At 37.5% G+C, this 25,158-nt stretch overlaps 1 pseudogene; it reads right to left on the reverse strand.

Annotated features, from left to right (window-relative positions):
• Positions 1-6,687: 6,687 nt before the first annotated feature.
• LOC102403378 lies at positions 6,688-24,324 on the reverse strand (annotated as a pseudogene).
• Positions 24,325-25,158: the final 834 nt, after the last annotated feature.

Below are 25,158 nucleotides of genomic sequence, written 5' to 3' on the forward strand. Positions count from 1 at the left end.
AAAATGAATATATTCTACATCTATTCTTATCTCTTTTTTAGGAATCTTTTCATTAAATTGTTTCCAGTCTTCAACTTCTTGCTTTGTAATATGGACTGTCATCACCATCATAGCCACCATCATCACCTCTAATAGTAAATGAATATGCTAGATAGTATATCTAAGTGCTACACACAGAGTATTATAGTTAAAGTTTCGTAAAAAGCCAGGGATCTTATGAAAATGCAGATTATGGATCTGTGGATCTGGGTTGGAGTTCAAGATTTAAACCGGTTCCCAAGGGATCCCTCAAAGCTCTGTTTATGCATGTAAGTCAAAAAATTCAAGTACAACTTTTAGCTGTATGAAATGGCAATTCTTCTTAGGCCATCATTCTTATAAGTTATGTCAGTGACACTTACAAGTCAGTGACACTGACTTTGCTTTGATTTAAGTAACTGCGTACTCAGTTTGGTATTTCTCAGAATATAACCTGAGGGAGGGGAATGGAGTGTGACCTGAGGAAAATAACCAGGTACTGATTCCTAAATTCCATCTCTACGCTTGAAATCAGAGCTGCTTTTTGCACAGTAGTGTATACAATAGATACACTATTCCCAATTCATCCTCTGCTTTGCAAATAGGTTCATCTGAACCATTTTTCTAGATTCCTTATATATATGCTAATACATATATTTTTCTCATTCTGACTTACTTAACTCTGCATGATAGTTTCTAGGTCCATTCATGTCTCTGAAAATGGCACAATTTTGTTCTTTCTTATGGCTGAATAATATTCCATTGTATATATGCACCACATCTTCTTAGACTTTGCTAAATGCCCTTGGGAAGCAAAATCCCCTTGGCTCTTAAGTTGGAAGATTGTTGATTTAGGTTTTGTCTAGAAAAGATGTAACTGAAAGTGTGTTTAGCACAGGGTTCAGTAACGTTTTTCCTATAAAAATAAAATAAATGTACATCTGTAAAATTATGCTATGAAAGTTATAACGTGGTTTAGTGTGTTTCATTAAAATTATCTAGACACTTTATTTCTAAGTGAACTTTTTTCTAAGTTTAATTCAGTTTGAACTTTGCATTAATTGACACTTTTCTTTGTGAGGTCCTGGTGAATACTCATATCTTTATAAGACTTAGAAGTTCTTTTACTTTTCAAAACACTTTAACTGTGTGATAAAAGCTATTAAAAAGAGTACTTTAAAAAAATTCTGTCTTCAACATTTACTTTTGTAAATGTTTTAGTAAATGATTTCTTTTACTTTTTTGTGTGTATTTATTATTGTGTGCACATGTGCATATATACACATGCACACTACAGAATACTATTTGGTCATAAAAAGAATAAAATTTGCCATTTGCAACAACATGGATGAAGTAGGAGCATATCATTTTAAGTGAAATAAATCAGACAGCAGAAAACAAATACTGTGTGATATCATATATATAGAATCTAAAAAATAAAACAAATTAATGACTATAACAAAACAAAACCAGACTCACAGATTTAGATAATAAACCGGTGTTGCCATTAAGGGGAGGGATGGGGGAGCTACAACATTGGGATAGAGGGTCAAGAGGTACAAATAATTATGCATAAAATAAACTACAAGAATGTAACAATGTAAAGGACAGGAAATATAACAAATATTTTATAGTAACTTTAAATGGAATGTAACCTTTAAAAATTGTGAATCAGTATATTGTATAACTGAAACTTATAATATTGTACATCAACTATATATCAATAAAAAGTGGAAAAAAACTCAAGTCTATTGCAGCTACAGGAAATTTCTCAAATCCAGAGGCTATTCGAGAAGAAATGGTTTACTGAGCAGAGTTTGAGTCATTCTTGTTAAAGTTGGCCCCAGCACTGCTCATTTATTATTCTCATGTCTGTCACTTAAAGTCTGTTTCAAAAAGCAGTGTGGAGGAGTGGAATTAGATATGGTCTAGAGACTGGACAGACATGTGTTTCACTCTAGCTGTGGCACCATTTTGGCAAACAACTACCTCTTTAAATCTTAATTTCCTCATTTAAAAAAGGGGATGAATCAATCTCATAACTTTTTGTGAAGATAAAATAAAATAAAAATATGTTAAATGATTCAGTTCAGTTCAGTCACTCAGTGGTGTCCGACTCTTTGTGACCCCATGGACTGCAGCACCCCAGGCTTCCCTGTGCATCACCCACTCCCAGAGCTTGTTCAAACTCATGTTCATTGAGTTAGTGATGCCATACAACCATCCCATCTTCCATCATCCGCTTCTCCTCCTGCCTTCTATCTTTCCCAGTATCCAGGTCTTTTCTAATGAGTCAACTCTTCACATCAGGTGGCCAAAGTATTGGAGTTTAAGCTTCAACATCAGTCCTTTCAATGAATATTCAGGACTGATTTCCTTTACAATTAACTGGTTTGATCTTCTTGCAGTCCAAGGGACTCGCAAGATGATTAACACAGGACAGGGCCCATGGAAAGTATTAAGTTATTAATAAATAATATTAATTAATGATGCAATACTATCATTTTACTTATCCTGATCTATTTCTTGTCTGGCTTTGCCGTCCTTCATCTTATGTGTAGATAAATAGGCATAGCTAGATCAGAAATTTTTCCATATTAATTCTTAACTATATATTTTTATATATACTTTTTATATAATAAACATTTATTTATAGTTATAAGCTATACACATCACTTGTTAAAATATCCTGGCTTGATTTTGAAAAGCACAACAGAAAAATCATCTCTACAATGGCCTTTTGCTAACAGAGGAAAAACAAGACTTACTGTCAGCTGGACTTTTCACATAGTATGCAGTTTAAGGTATATATTCACACTAAATATTTTCAAGATATTGGAGACACCAAGATATCCAGATACTTAAGATACACAGGTTCAATGTCAGTTAAAGAGCTAATGACTTAATGAAAGAGAAAGTATAGGAAATTTCATCCTATTTCTATAGGCAGGAAAATTATTGGCTTTAAATCTTCACTTTGCTATTTGTCGGTCAAAACTTGAATCAAAGAAACAAGACTCGATTTGGTTTTGTAGAATTTTCAGAAACTCATTTCAGTTCAGTTCAGTCACTCAGTGCTATCCGACTCTTTCTGACACTGTGAACCACAGCACGCCAGGCCTCCCTGTCCATCACCAACTCCCGGAGTCTACCCAAACTCATGTCCATTGAGTCCGTGATGCCATCCAGCCATCTCATCCTCTGTCGTCCCCTTCTCCTCCTGCACTCAATCTTTCCCAGTATCAGGATCTTTTCAAATGAGTCAGCTCTTCCCATCAGGTGGCCAAAGTACTGGAGTTTCCCCTTTAGCATCAATCCTTTCAAAGAACACCCAAGACTGATCTCCTTTAGAATGGACTGGTTGGATCTCCTTGCAGTCCAAGGGACTCTCAAGAGTCTTCTCCAACACCACAGTTCAAAAGCATCAATTCTTCGGCACTCAGCCTTCTTCACAGTCCAACTTTCATATGCATACATGACTACTAGAAAAACCATAGCTTTGACTAGACAGACCTTTGTTGACAAAGTAATGACTTGGCTTTTTAATATGCTGTCTAGGTTGGTCATAACTTTCCTTCCAAGGAGTAAGCGTATTTTAATTTCATGGCTGCAGTCACCATCTGCAGTGATTTTGGAGCCCAGAAAACTAAAGTCAGCCACTGTTTCCCCATCTACTCCCCATGATGTGATGGGACCAGATGCCATGATCTTAGTTTTCTGAATGTTGAGCTCTAAGCCAACTTTTTCACTCTCCTCTTTCACTTGCATCAAGAGGCTTTTGAGTTCCTCTTCACTTTCTGCCATAAGGGTGGTGTCATCTGCATATCTGAGGTTATTGATATTTCTCGCAACAATCTTGATTCCAGCTTGTGCTTCTTCAAGCCCAGGGTTTCTCATGATGTACTCTGCATATAAGTTAAATAAGCAGGGTGACAATATACAGCCTTGATGTACTCCTTTTCCTATTTGGAACCAGTCTGTTGTTCCATGTCCAGTTCTAACTGTTGCTTCCTGACATGCATACAGGTTTCTCAAGAGGTCAGATGGTCCTGTATTCCCATCTCTTTCAGAATTTCCCACAGTTTATTGTGATCCACAGAGTCAAAGCTTTGGCATAGTCAATAAAACAGAAATAGATGGTTTTATGGAATTATGTTGCTTTTTCCATGATCCAGTGGATGTTGGCAATTTGATCTCTGCTTCCTCTGTCTTTTCTAAAACCGGCTTGAACATTTGAACAGTTCAGGAAACTCACTCTTAAAGTGCAAAATGTTATGCGGAGTAGTTCCATAATAAATGTCGTCCTGAAGATGACTCACTCTTTGACATTTATTCAGGCTGTTGCAAAACAATAATTACCTATGTACTACTGAAGAAAAAGGAAATGAACTCATTGTAGCATTGCATTAATAAAATATTTCAAATGTTTTCTCTTGATATTTTGGATTTAGTGCAACATGGCAGCACTTTTCCTGTTTTGTTTATGCCTCAAAATTAGAGTTGGAGAAGGCAATGGCACCGCACTCCAGTACTGTTGCCTGGAGGATCCCATGGACAGAGGAGCCTGGTAGGCTGCAGTCCATGGGGTCACTAAGAGTCAGACACGACTGAGCGACTTCACTTTCACTTTTCACTTTCATGCATTGGAAAAGGAAATGACAACCCACTCCAGTGTTCTTGCCTGGAGAATCCTATGGACGGGGGAGCCTGGTGGGCTGCCCTCTATGGGGTCGTACAGAGTCGGACATGACAAAAGTGACTTAGCAGCAGCAGCAAAATTAGAGTATAACTACCTATCCTTCTAACTAGTTTGAATCATATTTATGACATGTTCCTAATTTTGTAATGTAGCCAGTTCAAGGTGTCTCTGAGTAATGAACTAAAGTTGTGTTCATATCATTCTTTTTAACATGAGGTATATAAACAATTTATAGTGATAATGATGACTTTTTTGTTCTAGTTCTTCTGTCTTTTACAATTTCAGATTGCATTATAAATGATACAAAAATTATAAGATATTTAAAGTGTATATCATGATGATTTATGTTGTGAAAATCTTCCTGTTGGGTTAACTAACATATCTATCACCTCACATGTTTTACTTATTTATTTATTGCTGGGAACATTTACTTTCTCCTGTCTTAGCAAATTTTGATTATACTAGAAAGTGTTCTCAACTAGTCATCACATCAGATTTTTAGACTTATTCACTGATGGTTGAAAGTTTGTACCCTTTTGCCACCTCTATGTGCAGCTCTTGGTCACTTAGTCTTGTCCAACTCTGTGCGACCCTTTGGACTGTAGCCCACCAGGCTCCTTTGTCCATGGGATTTTTCAGGCAAGAATACTGGAGTGGGTTGCCATTTTCCTCCTCCAGGGGAATCTTCCTGACCCAGGGATCAAACCTATGTCTCCTCTGTCTCCTGCATTATGGGCAGATTCTTTACTTTTTAATCTGAGAATACATGGCAGTTGAAACAGTTTTAAAATGTTTCCTAATATTCATTCATGTGTTAGTCAGTCGTAGTTGTGTCTGACTCTTTGTGACTCCATGGACTGCAGTTCACCAGGCTCTTCTGTCCATGGAATTTTTCAGTCAAGAATATTGGAGTGGGTTGCCATTTCCTTCTCCAGGGGATCTTCCCAACACCAGGATCACACCGCATCTCCTGCCCTAGCAGGTGGGCTCTTTACTGGTGAATTACCAGGAAAGTCCACTTGTTCATTCCTCTACCCTAGAACAGGTTTATTGTAGACTTACAGAAGTCTTTCAAGACAGAAAGTTCTTGTGAGTATGTAACAATAACATACTAAGAAAGTCCAGAACACTTGAATCAATGCACTGCTGCTGCTGCTAAGTCACTTCAGTTGTGTCCGACTCTGTGTGACCCCATAGATGGCAGCCCACCAGGCTCCCCCATCCCTGGGATTCTCCAGGCAAGAACACTGGAGTGGGTTGCCATTTCCTTCTCCAATGCATGAAAGTGAAAAGTGAAAGTGAAGTCACTCAGTCGTGTCCGACCCTCAGCGACCCCATGGACTGCAGCCTTCCAGGCACTAAAAAGAAAAGATCTTACACCAAAAGAAAAGATCAGTTTCTGGACACTGTCTTCCTGAGAAAGTCAATCAGGAAACAAACAAACAAAAAAAATGAGGTAGGCAAGATACTGCTACAAGTAAAAGAATTTCTAGACTCATTAAATTGTTTTAAATGAGCTTTAACCATGAGAAAAAAAGAAGTCAACAGTCCCAATTAAAAAAACAAAAATTTAAAATAAAAAAGTAACTTACATTTTGAACTTAGGGGAAAAAACTGAAACAAATATCTGGGGGTCGAAGCATAAGTAATCACTTCATGCTTAAATATTTCAAATTGTGATGCTATTGAGTGAAATTGTGTCTGATTTGTTTATATGCAATTTTATTGGACTTTGTGAAACTGTTTAGGATGTTTATATGGTCTTAAAATAAATCTGTTCTTATCTGTTTATATGTCTGAAATCACCCATCCTAATTACATACAAACTTATTTACTGGAGGAACAATAAGGTTATGTTTTGTCCCACAAGATCTGTTCCTATTTAACAATGAGTGAAAATCTTGGACTGTCTTAACTCAGTAGTGTAGACCAGCTCTCTGTGTAACATCTGTCATAGGTGTCCATCATGGTCAGCCATTCCTATCGTAATCACTGTAACCATGGTAGCCACTGTCCCTCCTCTTGTGGATACTGGATTTCTTTCTCCTTGTTGAGTCCTAATGGAATCTAGCCCTGAGAGACCGGCCCAGACACCTGTGCTGCTACTTACTGTCCTCATTCTCTGATTTGACTGTTCCCTGGCCATGTGTTGGAGGCTGTGATTCTTTTCTGATGGCTCCAAATGGAAAATCCCAAAGGCCAAATCTTTGCCATCTGAGTCTCTGGAATGCTATGATGCAATGCAAATTTCCCCCAACCTTTTTTGTCTTTCAATACTGCAGTCCCCTTTCTAAGTGCTGGATATCTAGATATTCTGGATTTTGAGTGTTTAGATCTGCCCATGTTTTACAGTGGATAGCAGTATGTTTCCTACTTGATTCTCCAATTAAGAACCAATATTCTACTTCTGGTGGTGAGAGGAGGGCCTCTGAAAGCTTTATTCACCTTAAGTGGAGTATAGTTTCTTTACAATGCTGTGTTGGTTTCTGTTGTACAACAAAGTGAATCAGCTGTACATATACATCTGTCCCCTTTCTCTTGGATTTCCATCCCACTGCCCCATCCCACCCCGGCCCCAAGCTGAGCTCCCTGTGCTGTACAGCAGCTTCCCTCTAGCTCTGTATTTCACACATGGGAGTGTACATCTGTCAGGGTCACTCTCTTAATGCGTCCCACTCTTCCCTTCCCCTCCTGTGGCCACAAGTCCATTCTCTGTGTCTATGTCCCTAGTACTGCTCTGCAAATAGGTCTTCTGTAACATTTTTCTAGGTTCCATATATGTGTTAGTATATTATATCTGTTTTTCTCTTTCTGACTTACTTCACTCTGTATGACAGACTCTAGGTTCATCCACATCAGTACAAATGATCCAATTTCATCCCTTTTATTGGCTAAGTATTTTCATTGATTATTAAAAAAAAAAAAAGTAGAGCACTGAAGAATTGATGCTTTTGAACTGTGGTGCTGGAGAAGACTCTTGAGAGTCCCTTGGACTGCAAAGGAGATCAAATCAGTCAATCCTAAAGGAAATCAGTCCTAAATATTCACTGGAAAGACTGATGCTGAAGCTGAAACTCCAATACTTTGGCCACATTATGTGAAGAACTGATTCATTAGAAAAGACCCTGATGCTGGGAAAGATTGAAGGCAGGAGCAGCAGGGGATGACAGAGGAGGAGATGGTTGGATGGCATCACCAACTCAATGAACATGACTTTGAGCAAGCTTTGGTAGTTGGTGAAAGGGAAGCCTGGTGTGCTGAAGTCCATTAGGTTACAAAGAGTCGACATGACTGAACAACTGAACTGGAAAAAAATAAATAAATAAATAAACTCTGTCTAGATTGTCTCTCCTTCCCAATGCAAACGAGTGGAATTTCTAAGAAGGAAACTTAAAATCAGATAGATCTCCAGCACTAACAGGAAATACTCCCTGGGTGAGACATTTAACTTTTAAAACATCTCAAGCTTCCCTATCTGAAAGCACACAGCAGCTTGTAATCTGAAGATGTTTCATGAGAGTAAATGAGTTAGTGAAAAATTGTATATCATCATACTTGGCATATAGCAATTATTATTTTTACAACTAATGATAGAAACAATCTATATATTGACTGGAAATACATGGCAGAGAAATCCCAAGGAAGAGGTGTGTTTTGTTGTTGTTGTTGTTTGTTTGTTTGTTTGTTTTGTTTTTAACATATAAATAAGAGCTGCAAAGTTTCTATACTAGATACAAAAAGATTAAGAAAACTCTGATATTTCATAAACCTATAGCTTGGAACAGAAGGCAATGGCACCCCACTCCAGTACTCTTGCCTGGAAAATTCCGTGGATGGAGGAGCCTGGTGGGCTGCAGTCCATGGGGTCGCTAAGAGTCGGACACAACTGAGCAGCTTCACTTTCACTTTTCACTTTCATGCATTGGAGAAGGAAATGGCAATCCACTCCAGTGTTCTTGCCTGGAGAACCCCAGGGACAGAGGAGCCTGGTGGGCTGCCATCTATGGGGTCACACAGAGTCGGACACAACTGAAGTGACTTAGCAGCAGCAGCAGTGCATTGATTCAAGTGTTCTGGACTTTCTTAGTATGTTATTGTTACATACTCACAAGAACTTTCTGTCTTGAAAGACTTCTGTAAGTCTATGGGGTCGCAAAGAGTTGGACACGACTGAAGTGACTTAGCAACAGCAGCAGCAGCATAGCTTGGAAACAGATTGTATAAAATCAAAGGATTTCTTTTCTGGTATCAAAAGATAACTAATCCATTTAGCCTGAAAAATGTAAAAATATTTTTCTTTTTGAGGGTATTTCCTATTATTAGGTACGTAACGTTTGTCATGGGCTTCCCTTGGCGGCTCAGTGGCAAAGAACCTGCCTGCCAATGCAGGAGACGCGATGTTTATCCCTGAGTCAGGAAGATGCCCCAGAGAAGGAAATGGCAATCTACTCCAGTGTTCTTTCCTGGGAAACACTATGGACAGAAGAGCCTGGAAGGCTACATTCCATGGGGTAGGAAAAGAGTCGGACATGATTTAGTGACTGAACAACAAGACCCGAAATTAGATTGCACATTCAAATAAAGATATTTCTTAAGAAGCTATCATAAGCCATTTATATTTTACTTTTAATACTATGTATTAAGTTTCAAACCTTTAGAAGTGTAGATAAAGCATGAATAATGGGGTGAGAAGAACTGAGACAGATAACATTCTCTTCTCCAATTTACGTAAGCTTCCTAAGACTTCTGAATCTTATTTTCTCACAAGTTACTCTTTTTTTCCTCTGGATGACATTTTCTGTGTGTATTGTCCCAATAGCTTCTCCAAGTGAGAATAGAAATCCCAAGAGGAATGCCTGGATGATTTATAGGTATCACCACACCTCTGGTTTAAAAATATCACCTTCTTTGATATACCACTTAGGAGTATTTTATTGCTTTCTAACTTATCAGGAAATTGCTGAAATTTGACTCTTATTATGATTGCATACTCATGTGAGAACTTATTGATAATCATAAGAAGAAATTCACAACATAAATTAAGCAAAAAGCAATCTTAAACCTGTCATTCAGGATTCAGAACACAAAGAAGAAAAACTCTTTTTCTGAAATCTTTTGCAGGGTTTCCTTCTCCAGTGACATTGTTCTTACCTCTTTAGTCCTCTGCTTTTCTCTTACCTGGGAGAGAGAAAACAGGCTCCAAGCACACAGTAGTTTTGTAGAAAAGGAGAATCTGTGTGGTGAGTTGTAGCTGTCTTTAATAGCAAGTTCACCAAAAGCCCTAAATTCTGTTCTTAGCTCTGGTGAAGTATTGCTGTGCATGAATACAAGTGATCCTGCACAATCAGTTATCTGCAGCTGTGTCTTAAGATAATAATACATTTTTGCCTATTCACAGATTTTATGGGGGTCAATGAGATGATATGTGCAAAATTTGAAAACCCCGTACTGATAGAAATATCTCCTCTTAGCCTCTAATCTGAGAAGTAAATTAGACTTTCAAAAACTTTACGTAATACAAGAGAATAAAAAAAATTTATAAAATGTTCATATGAGTAATATTATTTTCTTAGTTTTGATTACCCATCTAATTTGCTTCTAATATATCAGTTTAAAATTTTGACTGCAGAGCTGGGAATATCCCATGAATATGCATTCAGCTATTTTAGAGTACAATGGTTAGTTCCAACTGTTGCTACTTGTACACCATGAAAGTGGTCAAGGCATTGGTTCCATTTCTGAAACAGAAGTGTTTAGTAGATGCTCATCAGAAACAAACAAAAAATCTGCATGCATACTCATACACACACTTATTACAGATTTACTGTTATGAAGGATTTGTAGACACAATTTACAAATAATAATACAATACGTAACACTTCTATTTTAAATTCCATATAGTTGATTATCATAGAATGTTTTAATTAACTTTGTGATATATTATATCCATAGCCAACCTATGGCTGCAATTGACATATGAGTGTTGTTCTGACAAAAATTCTGTGTGATGCTTTTGTTTTATTTGACAGTAAGAAAAAACTAAATCAAATTGTATGTTAGAAAGTCATGTATTCATCAATGTTCAGTGATGAATCATTTTTTTAGTAAATTGAATAATAGTCTTCAAATACTGGAAGAATATAACTTCAAGTTTTAAATTTTACTTAAACTATAATGGCTACAGACAAAACACATTTTTAAATTTAATCTCCATCATTAATATTTTCTCTGCAATCTTAAACCTAACAATCAAAGAAACAATAAACCCTAATTGGTAGCATTTGTTGATTTCAATGGTATATTCTCACCATGACTGAGATCAAGCTACCAATGTGACCTCATTAAATATAGAGTTGAGAAAAGTGGCAAAGTAGTAAACACCATTATATAGTATTTCTAATATACAGGTATAGTAGACATTAATAACCTCAAGAGCTTAGGTAATAATACATCAGCAAAAATGTAAGAATAATGAGTTAAGTGTTTATTTTTGTTTTAATATAACTTATTTGTGACTTTATATAAATTAACTCCTTAATAATGCCTGTGATTAAAATCTAGCCACCATATTCCTGAAGCTTCAACAGTTGGTTCCCACAAACCAGCACAAACCAGATCCAACATGTTGGTCCCAGTTGTGGTTTCATAACAAACTGAAATAATCAAAGTGGGAAATAGTTGAAGCTAATAACACTCACTTCCTGGTTCACTACTATATCTAATCTCCATTGGAGATTAGATCCTTAGAATGCTTCTTGGACCTTTTATTGACACAGTTACACAGTCACTGTAGTTATCATAGAGAAGTTGACATCTTGAGATCACATCATATTCAAAGAAGGGTATAGCTTGGCAATATCTTGAATGTCAGTTTGTGAATAATTTCTGCTACAAAGATAAACTTTCTCAAATTTGGCAGGGAAAACTTTTCCTCTAAATTTTTAGGTTCTTTTTGCTGGTCTATTAATTAGATTGATGTGAAACAGATTAACAGGAGAAAAATAAATTTAACTACAAGCATACTGGGGTTCCAGAGATTTAAGACCCAAGGGCAAGTTGAGTAGTCGAGACTAATGAATCCTGAGTTAAGGAGTGGAGTAGGAGCCAGGAATTTCAAAGGGGAGGAGGGCAAATTCACAGGAAGTTGAGATCAGATGTTAGTTAGATATTTGTGTGCCATGCAGATAAATTCAGATGAAACTTATCTCTTGTAATAGCTCTCTCTCTAAGCCAGGTCCTTTATCTAAATTACTTTAGGTAGTTAAGGGGAAAATAAAAAGTTCTTCCTGAGTCTCTTGGGCCTTCATTTTCTTCAGCTCAAAATAATTCACTTGCAGACTGGCAGTTTGGGATGGCTCATTTTGAACACCTTCAATGGTTTGATGTGAAGTTCTATTACGCCCTTCTGTGGACACACGTGCCACTGTTTTTCTAAAGAATTGGCAAGAGAAACCTTACAGATTGTTCCTATGTGCTTACACCTCAGTTTTTAGTGCAATAAAATAGGCATTTTAGTCACTGAAAATATTTTAAGGAGCTTCTGCCCATGCCTTCCCTTTAATATATTCTTATTCCTACATTATTCATTTAATTAAATGTCACTCCTATCCACCAGTTATCAAGCAAAAAAACTGGATGTAATACTAAGTTTTTCCTTTCTATTTACAACTTGTAAATAGCCACTATGTGGTATTGCTTCTTCCTTAATAGCATTATCATCTATTACTAGTGTCAATTAAAAAATATATATATATTCACAACCTAAAAGTTGAGCATTATGTTTTATTTGACGGGAATTTGTAGGACTTCAGGCTGGGGGCAGACAGCATCTCAGCAAACCCTGAGAAAACTGTTTCAAAGAAGTGAGGGGAGGAGTCAGAATAATAGGAGTTTCTCAAGGAAGGGCAGGTAGTCTGAATGTCAAAAGATTATTGCTAATTAAAGAAAATCAGATAACCCAAGCTAAGAAATTTAGCATTTTTCTATGTATGGCAAGAGTCTGGGCTCACTGAAATCATTCCTTTGATATGCACCTCAGCCATCTAAGTCCAGTATTCTGATTTCACATCCTGAACTTCCTCAGAGCTCACCATGGGAAAGGGCTGCAGTCTGATGGCTGCTAGATGGCACGTATTCTTTCCTTCCTGAGTTCTCTCATGGCTCACCAGCTCATCATCCATGGTGGCTGCAATTGCTGGTGATTGTAACATCCTTGTTTACTGACATGGCAGAAAATGTTCCATTTCTCACTTCTTAAAGAAAAAAAAATGGCAAGAAGACCAACTGGTTGTCTGAGGAGGCTTTACAAATAGCTGAGGAAATGAGAAGTAAAAGGCAAAGAGGAAGGAAAAGATAAACCCAACTGAATGAAGAATTCCAGAGAATAGCAAGGAGAGATAAAGAGGCCTTCTTAACTAAACAATGAAAAGAAATATAGAAAAATAATAGAAAGATAAAGGACAGAAATGATAAGGACCTAACAGAAGCAGAAGATATTAAGAAGAGGTGGCAAGAATATACAAAAAAACTATACCAAAAGGTCTTAATGATCAGGATATCCACAACTAGTGTGCCCACTCACTGAGCTGAACATCCTGGAGTGTGAAGTCAAATGGGCCTTCAGAAGCATTATTACAAACAAAGGTAGTAGAGGTGATGAAGTTCCAGCTGAGCTATTTAAAATTCTAAAAGATGATGCTGTTAAAGTGCTGCACTCAATATGCCAGCAAATTTGGAAATTTCAGCAGTGTCCATAGGACTGGAAAAAGTCAGTTTTCGTTTCAATCACAAAGAAAGACAATGCCAAAGAAAGTTAAAACTATCATACAAATTCATTCACTTCACATGTGAGCAAGGTAATGCTCAAAATCCTTCAAGCTAGGTTTCAGCAGTACATGAACTAAGGACTTCCAAATGTAAAAGCTGGGATTAGAAAAGGCAGAGAAACCACAGCCCAAAGAAAAACATGTACTTGTACTTCATTGACTATGCTAAACCCTTTAACTGTGTGGATTACAACATACTGTGGATATTCTTCAAGAGACAGAAATAGCAGACCACCTTACCTGTCTCCTGAGAGACCTGAATGTGGGTCAAGAAGCAACATTTAGAGCCTTACATGGATCAACAGACTGGTTCAAAATTTTGAAAGGAGAACATCAAGGCTGTATATTGTCACACTGCTTATTTAATTTACAAGCAGAGTACATCATGCAAAGTGCTGAGCTGGATGAATCACAACCTGAAATCAAAATTGCTGAGAGAAATATCAAAAACCTCAGATATACAGATGATACCACCCTGATAGCAGAAAATGAAGAGGATCTAAAGAGCCTCTTGATGAGGGTTGAAAAGGAGAGTGAAAAAGCTGGCTTAAAACTCAACATTCAAAAAACTAAGAACATGGCACCCAGTGCCATTACTTCATGGCAAGTAGAAGGGAAAAATTGGAAGCAGTGACAGATTTTTTTTTTTTTTTTTTTTTTTTGCCTAAGGCTCCAAAATCACTGCAGATGATGAATGTAGCCATGAAATTTAAAGATGCTTCCTCCTTGGAAGGAAAGCTGTGACAAACGTAGACAGTGTATTATTAAAAAGCAGACATCACATTGCTGACAAAGTTCTGTATAGTCAAAGCTATGGTTTTTCCATTAGTCATGTATGGATGTGAGAATTGGACCATAGAGAAACCTGAACATCAAAAAGTTGATGCTTTTTAATTGTGGTGCTGGAGAAAACTGTTGAGAGTTTCTTGGACTGCAAGGAGAGCAAACCAGTCAATTCTGAAGGAAAAAATCAGTGCTGAATATTCCTTGAAAGGACCGATGCTCAAGCTGAAACTCCAATATTTTGGCCACCAGATGTGAAAACCCAACTCTCTGGAAAAGACACTGATGCTGGAAAAGATGGAAGGCAAGAGGACAAGGGTATATAGCTCTCTATAAAGAAAGCTGAGCACCAAAGAATCAATGCTTTTGAACTGTGGTGTCAGAGAAGACTCTTGAGAGTCCCTTGGACTACAAGGAGATCCAACCAGCCCATCCTAAAGGAAATAAGTCCTGAATATTCATTGGAAGGACTGATGCTAAAGCTGAAACTCCAATACTTTGGCCACCTGATGCAAAGAAGTAACTCATTTGAAAAAACCCTGATGCTGGGAGAGATTGAAGGCAGGAGGAGAAGGGCACGACAGAGGATGCGATGGTTGGATGGCATCACCAACTCAATGGACATGAGTTTGAGTGGGGTCCAGGAGTTGGTGATGGACAGGGAAGCCTGGCATGCTACAGTCCATGGGGTTGCAAAGAGTTGGACACAACTGAGTGACTGAACTGAACTGACCTGAAGAGGAGAGGGGGCAACAGAGGATGAAATGGTTAGATAGCATAATCAACTCAATGGACATAAATTTGAACCTACTTTCGAGATTGTGGAAGATAGAGGGATCTGGGCTGCTACATTCCATGGGTTCACAAAGAATTAGACATGACTTAGCAAATGAACAGCAACAAAAAATGCTAGAATAATACTTAGACCTAGGAAGACCCCAGTAACCTTTTGACAAATATATGGTTCAGGGGTTGATTCAGGCAAGGCTAAAAAAATAAATAAATAAAAGAAATGATAAAAATGACATGAATCTATTCTTTGTGATGAAGGAGTAAGTAATTTCTTGGCCCTAATTATCTGCACTGATGTAGACTTAGAATGCTTTTTATTTCTTCATGAAAATTTTAAAATACCAGATTTCCAAATAAATGAGGTAATGGATGTTATGTGATTCTAGCCTTGTAGCTGGTATCATCAGGAAACTGTGAAAACAGATTTTAATGGTTTTATTTTTTTTCCCTTGAACCTAATTTACTTGCACACTTAATACATACAAGACTAAGATGAGTGATGTTTAGGACTAAATAACCCACTGCTAGTATAACAGTCTGATTCATTAGTTTATAAATAGAGTTATGAGCCTCTACTATATGACATCTTTTGCTCTCCAATACAAAATGTCCCCAAACAAGGTATGATTGTGAAATGCCACATAGTGCATAAAGTTTTTATTAACAGAGAGAATGCCAAGAGGGAGATGTTTTGGCTTACTCTAAAGCAGTGATTCTTCAAATAATGTTGGTCAGAATTCCCAGTGAGTCTTATAAAGACCTGGATTCTTTCACCAGAAAAACACATATCTGCATTAACAGACAATTTTGCATGAATTACAGGGCATTTTACAGTCTACAGATTAAAAAATCAATGCTCCAGAGAAACTCAGCTTGGGCAAGCCTTGGCAAATAAAATTAATGAGTATTAAGCCAAAGGAGGGTTAATTAGCCCCTGGTTAAGATGAGAACACCGCAGTCCTGCAAATAAACATATTCCTGCTCAGTGAACAACAGTGTGGGAGCACATAGGGAAACAAGGACAAGCACAGTTCACGAACTCATCTCTCCACGAGACTTTCCTCGCCTGTCCTCAGACTTCACTAAGGGTGGAATGAGCTGCAAAGGTCAGAGTGCAGAGCAGAGATGAATCCTGATTGACTTTGAGAAAAATAGAAGACATAAAATCTTCTCACCTAAACTTTCTCTTTTACAACATGTATAAAAAATAAATTAAAATTGTGCTCAGAAAGTACATTTGATGCCCCAGTGCCAGGAGTATTGCGTTTTGTTTCTGTGGTTTATGTTTTCCCCTGAACATTTCAATATAAATAGAGCTTTGTATTGTGAAGTAGGGCAATACATGATTATTTCATAGTGAAGTCTAGAGTAAGCTTGCCTGGAAAATCCCATGGATGGAGGAGCCTGGGGGGCTGGAAAATCCCATGGATGGAGGAGCCTGGCGGGCTGCAGTCCATGGGGTCACTAAGAGTCAAACATGACTGAGCGACTTCACTTTCACTTTTCACTTTCATGCATTGGAGAAGGAAATGGCAACCCACTCCAGTGTTCTTGCCTGGAGAATCCCAGGGACAGGAGAGCCTGGCGGGCTGTCGTCTATGGGGTTGCACAGAGTCGGACACGACTGAAGTGACTTAGCAGTAGCAGCAGCAGAGTAAGCTTATCATGTGAGCTTGTATGCTTTCACTGTGGCCTTACTCTTTTTTATCATATTCAGAATGAACATCATGGAAGTATCTGGTAAGAAACTTAACCCCAAAATAGTCAATACATAATGTCCAAGTAAGATACATGATCATGTTTACACTCTAAGTTAAATATATATATATATATATATAAAATGCTGCATCAAGATGTCACATATTCAACAAATACATGTGAGAAATGTTTTAAAGATTTTTGAATTGTTAACTAAAGTGTGCTATTTGGATAATTTTAAGTCTTTACAATATATGTTTACAATGGTCACAGAAGTGATAATAAGAGATGTAATTTCTTCTAAAAAATTTTGGAATATAAAAGTTTTCATTCTTACATTTAGGTTGATTTTTATTTTTTTTTTAATTTTATTTTATTTTTAAACTTTACATAATTGTATTAGTTTATTTGTTGCTGTTGTTTAGTCTCTAAGTTGTATCTGACTCTTTGGAACCTGACAGACTGCAGACTTCCCTGTCCTTCATTATCTCCCAAAGTTTGCTCACACTCACGTGCATTGAGTTGGTGATGCTATCGAACCATCTCATCCTCTGTCTCCCCTCCTCCTCCTGCCCTCAATCTTTCCCAACATCAAGGTATTTTCCAATGTATAGTATACAAACTTAACATATATTATGTAAATATTATGTGAATATAATATATAAATATGATGTGTATATATTTCTTTTCAACTTTCTTGCACATAAAGGGATTGGACAATCAGGACACTTTTGAAAATAAAGTAGGCCAAATGATGCAACTTTGCCTTAAATATCCTAAAAATGTATTTTTTTCTTTGTATGTGATCTGGGAGATTGTTGGGATTCTTCTCTTCACTATGTACAACACATTCATAGTTACTTTTGTATTTTCTTCAAAACAAGTCCAAGTAATATATCTTTTCACTCTTAGAACAGAATTTTATGAAAGCTGATGCTGCTAAGTCGCTTCAGTCGTGTCCGACTCTGGGCGACCCCATAGACAGCAGCCCACCAGGCTCCCCCATCCCTGGGATTCTCCAGGCAAGAACACTGGAGTGGGTTGCCATTTCCTTCTCCAATGCATGAAAGTGAAAGTGAAGTCTTTCAGTCGTGTCTGACTCTTCACGACCCCATGGACTGCAGCCTACCAGGCTCTTCTGCCCATGGATTTTCTGGGCAAGAATACTGGAGTGGGTTGCCATTGCCTTCTCCATTATGAAAGCTAGATGTATGCTAATTATCTTTCAATTAAACTGGGGGGAAAAAAACAGGCTTCAAAAATAGTAGTCACAATAATAATAGAGGGAATGGCAGGAAACTTTGGGAGGTAATGGACATGTCCATGGCCCTGGTGGTTGGTTTCATAGGTGTGTTCTTATCCCCAAACTCATCAAACTATATACTTTAAATATGAACAGCTTTTTACGTGTTGATTATACCTTAATGTTTCTTTTTAATGAAAAATAAGTCTGTATAACAAACCCTTTTGTATATAAGTATATATCCTAATGATTCTATTTATTAAAATCTGATTGATAGACTAAACATCTTATCAGCATCAGAACTTCTTATATTTCTTTAGTTTTAAAAGGATTGTTCCACATGTAAATAATGTTTATGTTTGCAATATCACTATCCTAGTAGTAATTATTTATGGCAGAGTCCCCAGCCTCTGGGATCTAATTCCGGATGAACTGAGGAGGAGCTGATATAATAATAATAATAGAAATAAAATAAACAATAACTGTCATGTGTTTGAATCCTCTGGAAACCATCCCCCCTACCTCTGTCTGTGGAAAAATTGTTTTCCATAAAACTGATCCCTGGTGCCAAAAAGGTTGGGGGACTGCTGCTTTATGGTTTTCTTGTTGGGTGCATTTTATTTGCAGAAGTATGAACAAATAAATTGCTAAACATTTTCCTTGAAATCTCTAATTTAGAGATGGATTAAATTTGCATTTCAACAAGCAAAGTCTAATGGCCTGCCTATTTAAATTTAGCAAAACTAACTGATGAAAAATAAACACTTTCCAAAAAAAAAAAAGTTCAAAATATGGAATATGAGCCAACCCATAATAACCAAGTTCAGCCTTTCCATGAAAAGATATGCATTTTTATATGAACTCAATTCTAAGTTTTATCTCCAATTCTTCATCTGTTGGGAAAAATTCGTAACTAGAAACACATGTCAGCATGTTTGCAAACTAGAAATCATCAGCCAAACCAGAGAAACATCAGCCAAACTGTTTCAAATTAGTCTGAGAAGAAAGGATGGGCACCAGTTACCTCTATACCTAGGCATTAGGATTAGAATAAACTGGTTACAATGTGTGGAGGATAGAAGAATGGCCTCCAAAGTGTCCACATCTCAGTCCCCAAAACTCCTGAATGTCAAGTTACATGACAAGAGGAAATTAGAGCTACAGTTGGAATTGAGGTTGTTAATCAACTGATTTTAAGAGGAAGAGATTTTCATGTACAATGTGGGTGGGTTCAGTGTAACACAAGGATCCTGTAACAGAAAGAGTGAAACAGAATAGTCTGAATCAGAGATAGAAACAAAAGACCTGATCATTCACTGATGGCTTTGGGGACAGAAGGACACACAGGCCAAGGAATATGGACAGGTTCTAGGAACCAGGATAACAAAGAAGAGATTCCCCTTGGGAGCCTCCTAAAGGAGCACCACCAAACTTGTAGCTTGATTATAGCCATGAGACCCATTTCAAACTTCTGATCTCCAGAACTGTAAAGTAATAAATTTGTTTTGTTTTAAATCACTGAGTTACTGGCAATTTTATACAAGAGCAATAGGAATTCAATACACATGGCCTCAGAACAAAATGAGTGATTGAAGTTGGTAGCTTTGAGAGAATAATGCACTCACATCAACTCTCTCAATCCTACTAAAAATGAATGGGAAAAATAGGAATAAATATGCAGCTATACAAAATTCACATAAAGGGAAATGTACCCTAATAAGAAAATCATTAGGAAATGTTGTTTTCCCAGGTTTCTAACTTTTATAAAAGAAAAAAGAATTAAAAGATAAATAAAAGAGAATTAACTGAACATGTGAAACACTAGCTAACTTACATCTCTGTGCACCCCACTACATTATATCTTTTGATTATGCAGAGTTTATTTCAGCTCAATGTAGATTAAATTGAATAGTGACATTCCCAACTGGACTACCAGATGGAATCACATTTTAATTAACTTTTCAACCAGCATACAGATGTGCTTCTTGTGATAATTATCAAGAAGTCATTTGCAAAATGAGAAGCCCTGGTGGCAGATTGTAGCTAGAATGATTGATTACATCATGAAATCATTAACCTTAAAATACTTTTAATTTTTTATTGACCAAATGAAGAAAAAGGTTACAAACCATTATTGAATATATCTAAAACACATTATCATGTACCTTTTGGGAGATTAAACTAAAGGAAATATTTGTATGATAAAATAATGATCCATGAATATATATTATTGATTATCCAGAAAGTCACATGGTTTCTGAAATTATGCCTCCATACATTAGTGAAAACACACACCACCAGAAAAACAACCTACCTGTTTCCATCTTTTGTTCTTCAACAACATTAAGTAATTGCAACTTGTATTTGATACTTTAATCATAATAAAACCCCTACCTTTCTACTTTATGTTTTGAAAATGATCACCAACTTAAATAGAAAAAAATAAGTGAATATAAATGAAACATAAAAGATAATTAAAAATTATAGAAAAGATGAAAGTTTTACATGTACAACTTATTTGATTTGATGTTTACTTCAGTTATTTTCAAATTGTAAATAGTAACTCTAGTAACTAGAACTCTAGAAATTAAAAACACTAGTAATAAGATTTTCGTAATTTAAAAAGGAAGACTTTCATCTGCTTATTCCAAAACTTATAGGTGAAAGTTAGCATAGATATTTCTATTGTTTTAATCATGAACTGAAATAAAAACGTCCGATGTGAGAGCTATGAGTTTCAGTATTATTTGGGCACTTACTGAGGACTATGTGTTTGCTGTCACTAAGTTGTGTCCTATTCTTTACTACCCCATTGACTGTAGCCCGCCAAACTCCTCTGCCCATGGGATTTCCCAGGCAAGAATACTGAAACAAGTTGCCATTTCCTTCTTCAGAGGATCTTCCCAACACAGGGATCAAACCCACGTCGCCTGCATGACAGGAGGATTCTTTAGCACTGAGCCACCTGGAAAGCCCCACTGAGGACAATAGCAGTTCCTCAGCACCGTGAGATTGTCTCACCTGAGACAAATTGTTCCCAAAAGGTAAGGGGAGAGGCCAGCATATCTGTGATTTTGACGAAGAGGTGCGTGTAATCAAGCACACAACTCAGTAGAAGGATACAGCTAATTGGGAGGAACAGAAATCTCAGTTAACAACTTTAGTGCTTTTCTAAGGACAACAAGTCCCCTACATACAAACAAGTTCTGTTCCTAGAGTGTGTTCAGGATAGCTTACAGTGAACGATGTCGGGTTTGTGATCTCTGAAGAAGATTTAGCTTCGGGACCAGGGACCGGGCTTGACCACTCAAGAGTTTTTGTGTAGCAGAGTTTTATTAAAGTGAAAAAGGGACAGAGAAAGGTTCTGACACAGACATCAGAAGAGGATGGAGAGTGCCCCAGTCGCTAGTTTTAGCAAGGGAGTTATATACTTTCTTAATTGGTTATTACAATAAATCAAAAGAATGTCTCAAGGTCGCAAAGGTCTTACCAGATCCACTCCCACAAGTTACATTTTAAGACAACAGGATTAGAATTTAACAGTAGAAAGATCTTAACAGCTTTAACAGAATTAAATGTAACATAATTTACATTTTAAAATAATAGGATTAGTCAGAAAGTTCTCAGGAAGGAAAAACGTGTCCTCAAGCAGGATACATTGTTGTTATATAATCACTCGCACAGAGTTTAAGGGAAACATAACCTTGAGCAAGATGAGTTGTTTTGTTGTGCAATCATCAACTCTGGGATTAAAGAAAAAAAAAAAAAGGGTGTCCTTTTCACCTCCTTGAGAACTCCAGACCCCTCTCTGCTCCTCAGGGACTCTGGACTTCTTATGAACCTGCCAGGAATTGGCTCTCTCAGTTCATAAGTCCAATTTGTTCATAAGTCTGTCAAAGTTTGCCTAGGTACACACTTAACACATTCAGCTGTACAGTATTGTACTCTAATAGGTTTATAAGACTTTCACACAAATAATACATAAAAACACACACACACACACAAACATTTTTAATCTTATGTACAGTACCTTGGAAAGCAGAGTAGTGCAGTACAGCTGCCATACAGGGGCTGGCATTGAGTGAACAGGAAAAAAGAGTTACTGAATTCAGGAGGGAGAGGAGGTGGGAGAAGAGGGATTGTCAGCAACAGGATATGGAGGGCAAGCTGCAGTTTCACTCACACTTGATGCTGATGGCACAGGTTCTGGCTCCTTGCTGGAGACAGGGTTTTTTCTACTCTCTTGAAAAAATGATCCAGTGCTATCTGCGCAGTAGTTCTTTTTTCTCATTATAGATGACATAGTAGCCCTGAGTTGCATTTTGAACAGCTTCATGTACCATTCTATGTTCAGTTTCTGGTACCACAAAACCTAATAACAGCACCTCATCAAATAGACTTAATTTACATGATTAGACATGTGAATGCACGTTCATATCTTTTATTTAATATTTATATTTGATTGATGATTGGTTTACAATATCCACTTGATTTCTGTCATACATCAACTTGAATTAACCATAGGTATATATATGTCCACTCCCTTTTGAATCTCCTTCCCACTTCCTTGCCCATTCCCACCCCTATAGGTTATTCAGTTTAGTCCCTCAGTTATGTCTGACTCTTTGTGACCCCATGGACTGCAGCACGAAAGGCCTCCCTGTCCATCACCAACCTCCCTGAGCTTGCTTAAACTAATGTCCATCAAGTCGGTGATGCCATTAAACCTGTCATCCTCTGTTGTCCCCTTCTCCTCCTGCCCTCAATCTTTCCCAGCATCAGGGTCTTTCCCAAGGAGTCAGTTCTTCGGATCAGGTGCCCAAGTACTGGAGCTTCAGCTTCAGCATCAGTCCTTCTAATGAATATTAAGGACTGATGTGCTTCAGGATGGACTGGTTTGATCTCCTTGTAGTTCAAGGGACTCTCAAGAGTCTTCTCCAACACCACAGTTTCAAAAGCATCAACTCTGCAGTGCTCAGCTTTCTTTATGGTCCAACTCTCAAATCCATACATGACTACTGGCAAAACCATAGCTTTGACTAGACGGACCTTTGTCAGCAAAGTAATGTCTCTGCTTTTTTCATATGTGGTCTAGGTTGGTCATAGCTTTTCTTCCAAGGAACAAGCATCTTTTAATTTCATGGCTGCAGTCACCATCTGCAGTGATTTTGGAGCCCAAGAAAATAAAGTCTGTCACTGTTTACATTGTTTCTCCAACTATTTGCCATGAAATGATGGGACCTGATGCCATGATCTTAGTTTTCTGAATGTTGAGTTTTAAGCCAGCTTTCTCACTCTTCTCTTTTCACTTTCATCAAGAGGTTCTTAGTTCCTCTTTGCTTTCTGCCATAATGGTGGTGTCATCTGCATATCTGAGGTTATTGATATTTCTCCCAGCAATCTTGATTCCAGCTTCTGCTTCATCCAGCCTGGCATTTCACATATGTACTCAGCATATAAGTTAAATAACCAAGGTGACAATACAGACTTGACATATTCCTTTCCCAATTTGGAACTAGTCCATTGTCCCAAGTCAGGTTCTACCTGTTGCTTCTTGACCTGTATACAGATTTCTCAGGATATTAATAATTTATAGATTATTACAGAGTCCCAGTTTGAGTTCTCTGCGTCATACAGCAAATTCCCAGTGTCTATCTATTTACATGTTAGTGTATATGCTCTACATGTTATTCTCTCCATTTGTCTCATTCTCTCTCTCTTCTCCTCCACCCTTGTTCATAAGTCTGTTCTTTATGTCTGTGTCTCCATTGGTGCTCTGTGAATGGATTCATCAGTACCATCCTTCTAGATTCCATATATATGTGTCATTATACAATATTTGTCTTTCACTTTCTGACTTACTTCACTCTGTATAACAGGCCCTAGGTACATCCACCTCATTAGAACTTACTGAAATATGTTCCTTTTTATGGCTGAGTAGTATTCCATTGTATGGAGGTACCACAGCTTCTTTATCCATTCATCTGTTGATGGACATGTAGGTTGCTTCCATGTCTTGGCTACTGTAAATATTGCTGCAATGAACACTGGGGTACATGTGTCTTTTTTTCAGTTTTTTTTTTTTGGGGCGGGGTATATGCCTAGAAGTGGGATTGCTGGGTCATATGGTGGTTTTACTCTTAGTTTTTAAAGGAATCTCCATACTGTCTTCCATTGTGACTATACCAATTGACAGTGCAGAAAGGTTTCTTTTTCTCCACACCCTCTCTAGCCCTGTTGTTGTGAGATTTTTTGATTATGGCCATTCTGTCTGGGATGAAGTGATATCTTGGATCCTTTGTGACCCACCTCCTAGAATAATGGAAATAAAAACAAATCATATATTTAAAAGTCTGCTACTTGAAGGTTCATATATAAGGGACTTACTGTATGGGAAGATGCAAGAATCCAAGTTCATAAAAATTTCTTCTGACATATTTCTAACTATCTGAGGGGCTATTTTGGGATATTTTCAGTATCCCCAGAGAACAGAGCACCTCATCCTTGCCCTGCAGAGTGTTTCTGTAGGTAAGCTACTGCAGTGGCTAATGATTCAATCCCCACAGAAATGGATGGCAAGTGACATTGCTTAGTTCACAGTGCACCATGTAGTTCATAAATCAACTAAGTTTTTGGAGACATTTCATGACCAATTTGTGAATGGGGTATAGGAAAGGTAATTTCTAGGTCTAAGGATTTCTTTGGTAGACCAGTCAATATGCTATTACTGGGCCAGGCCATGTTAATTGTAGCAAAAAGTCTCTGGGCCACTTGTCTTACTAGTATGCCATGGCCCAGGAAATTGTTTCCTCTTGTTGCTTTTTCCCATATGTGGAGATATATTGATCTCATATACAGCCATATATTTGGCCAATAATATCAAGTTGTCTAAGTCATCATTATTTTTATAGGAGACTCAGTCACACATTTGGTAATGCAAGAAACAGCAATCCTATAACACTGAATACAAATAATATAACTAGAGGCAATGGCACCCCACTCCAGTACTCTTGCCTGGAAAATCCCATGGACGGAGGAGCCTGGTAGGCTGCAGTCCATGGGGTCGCTAAGAGTTGGAAATGACTGAGCGACTTCACTTT

Source organism: Bubalus bubalis, chromosome 7, assembly GCF_019923935.1.
Source record: "Bubalus bubalis isolate 160015118507 breed Murrah chromosome 7, NDDB_SH_1, whole genome shotgun sequence".
Lineage (NCBI taxonomy): Eukaryota > Metazoa > Chordata > Mammalia > Artiodactyla > Bovidae > Bubalus > Bubalus bubalis.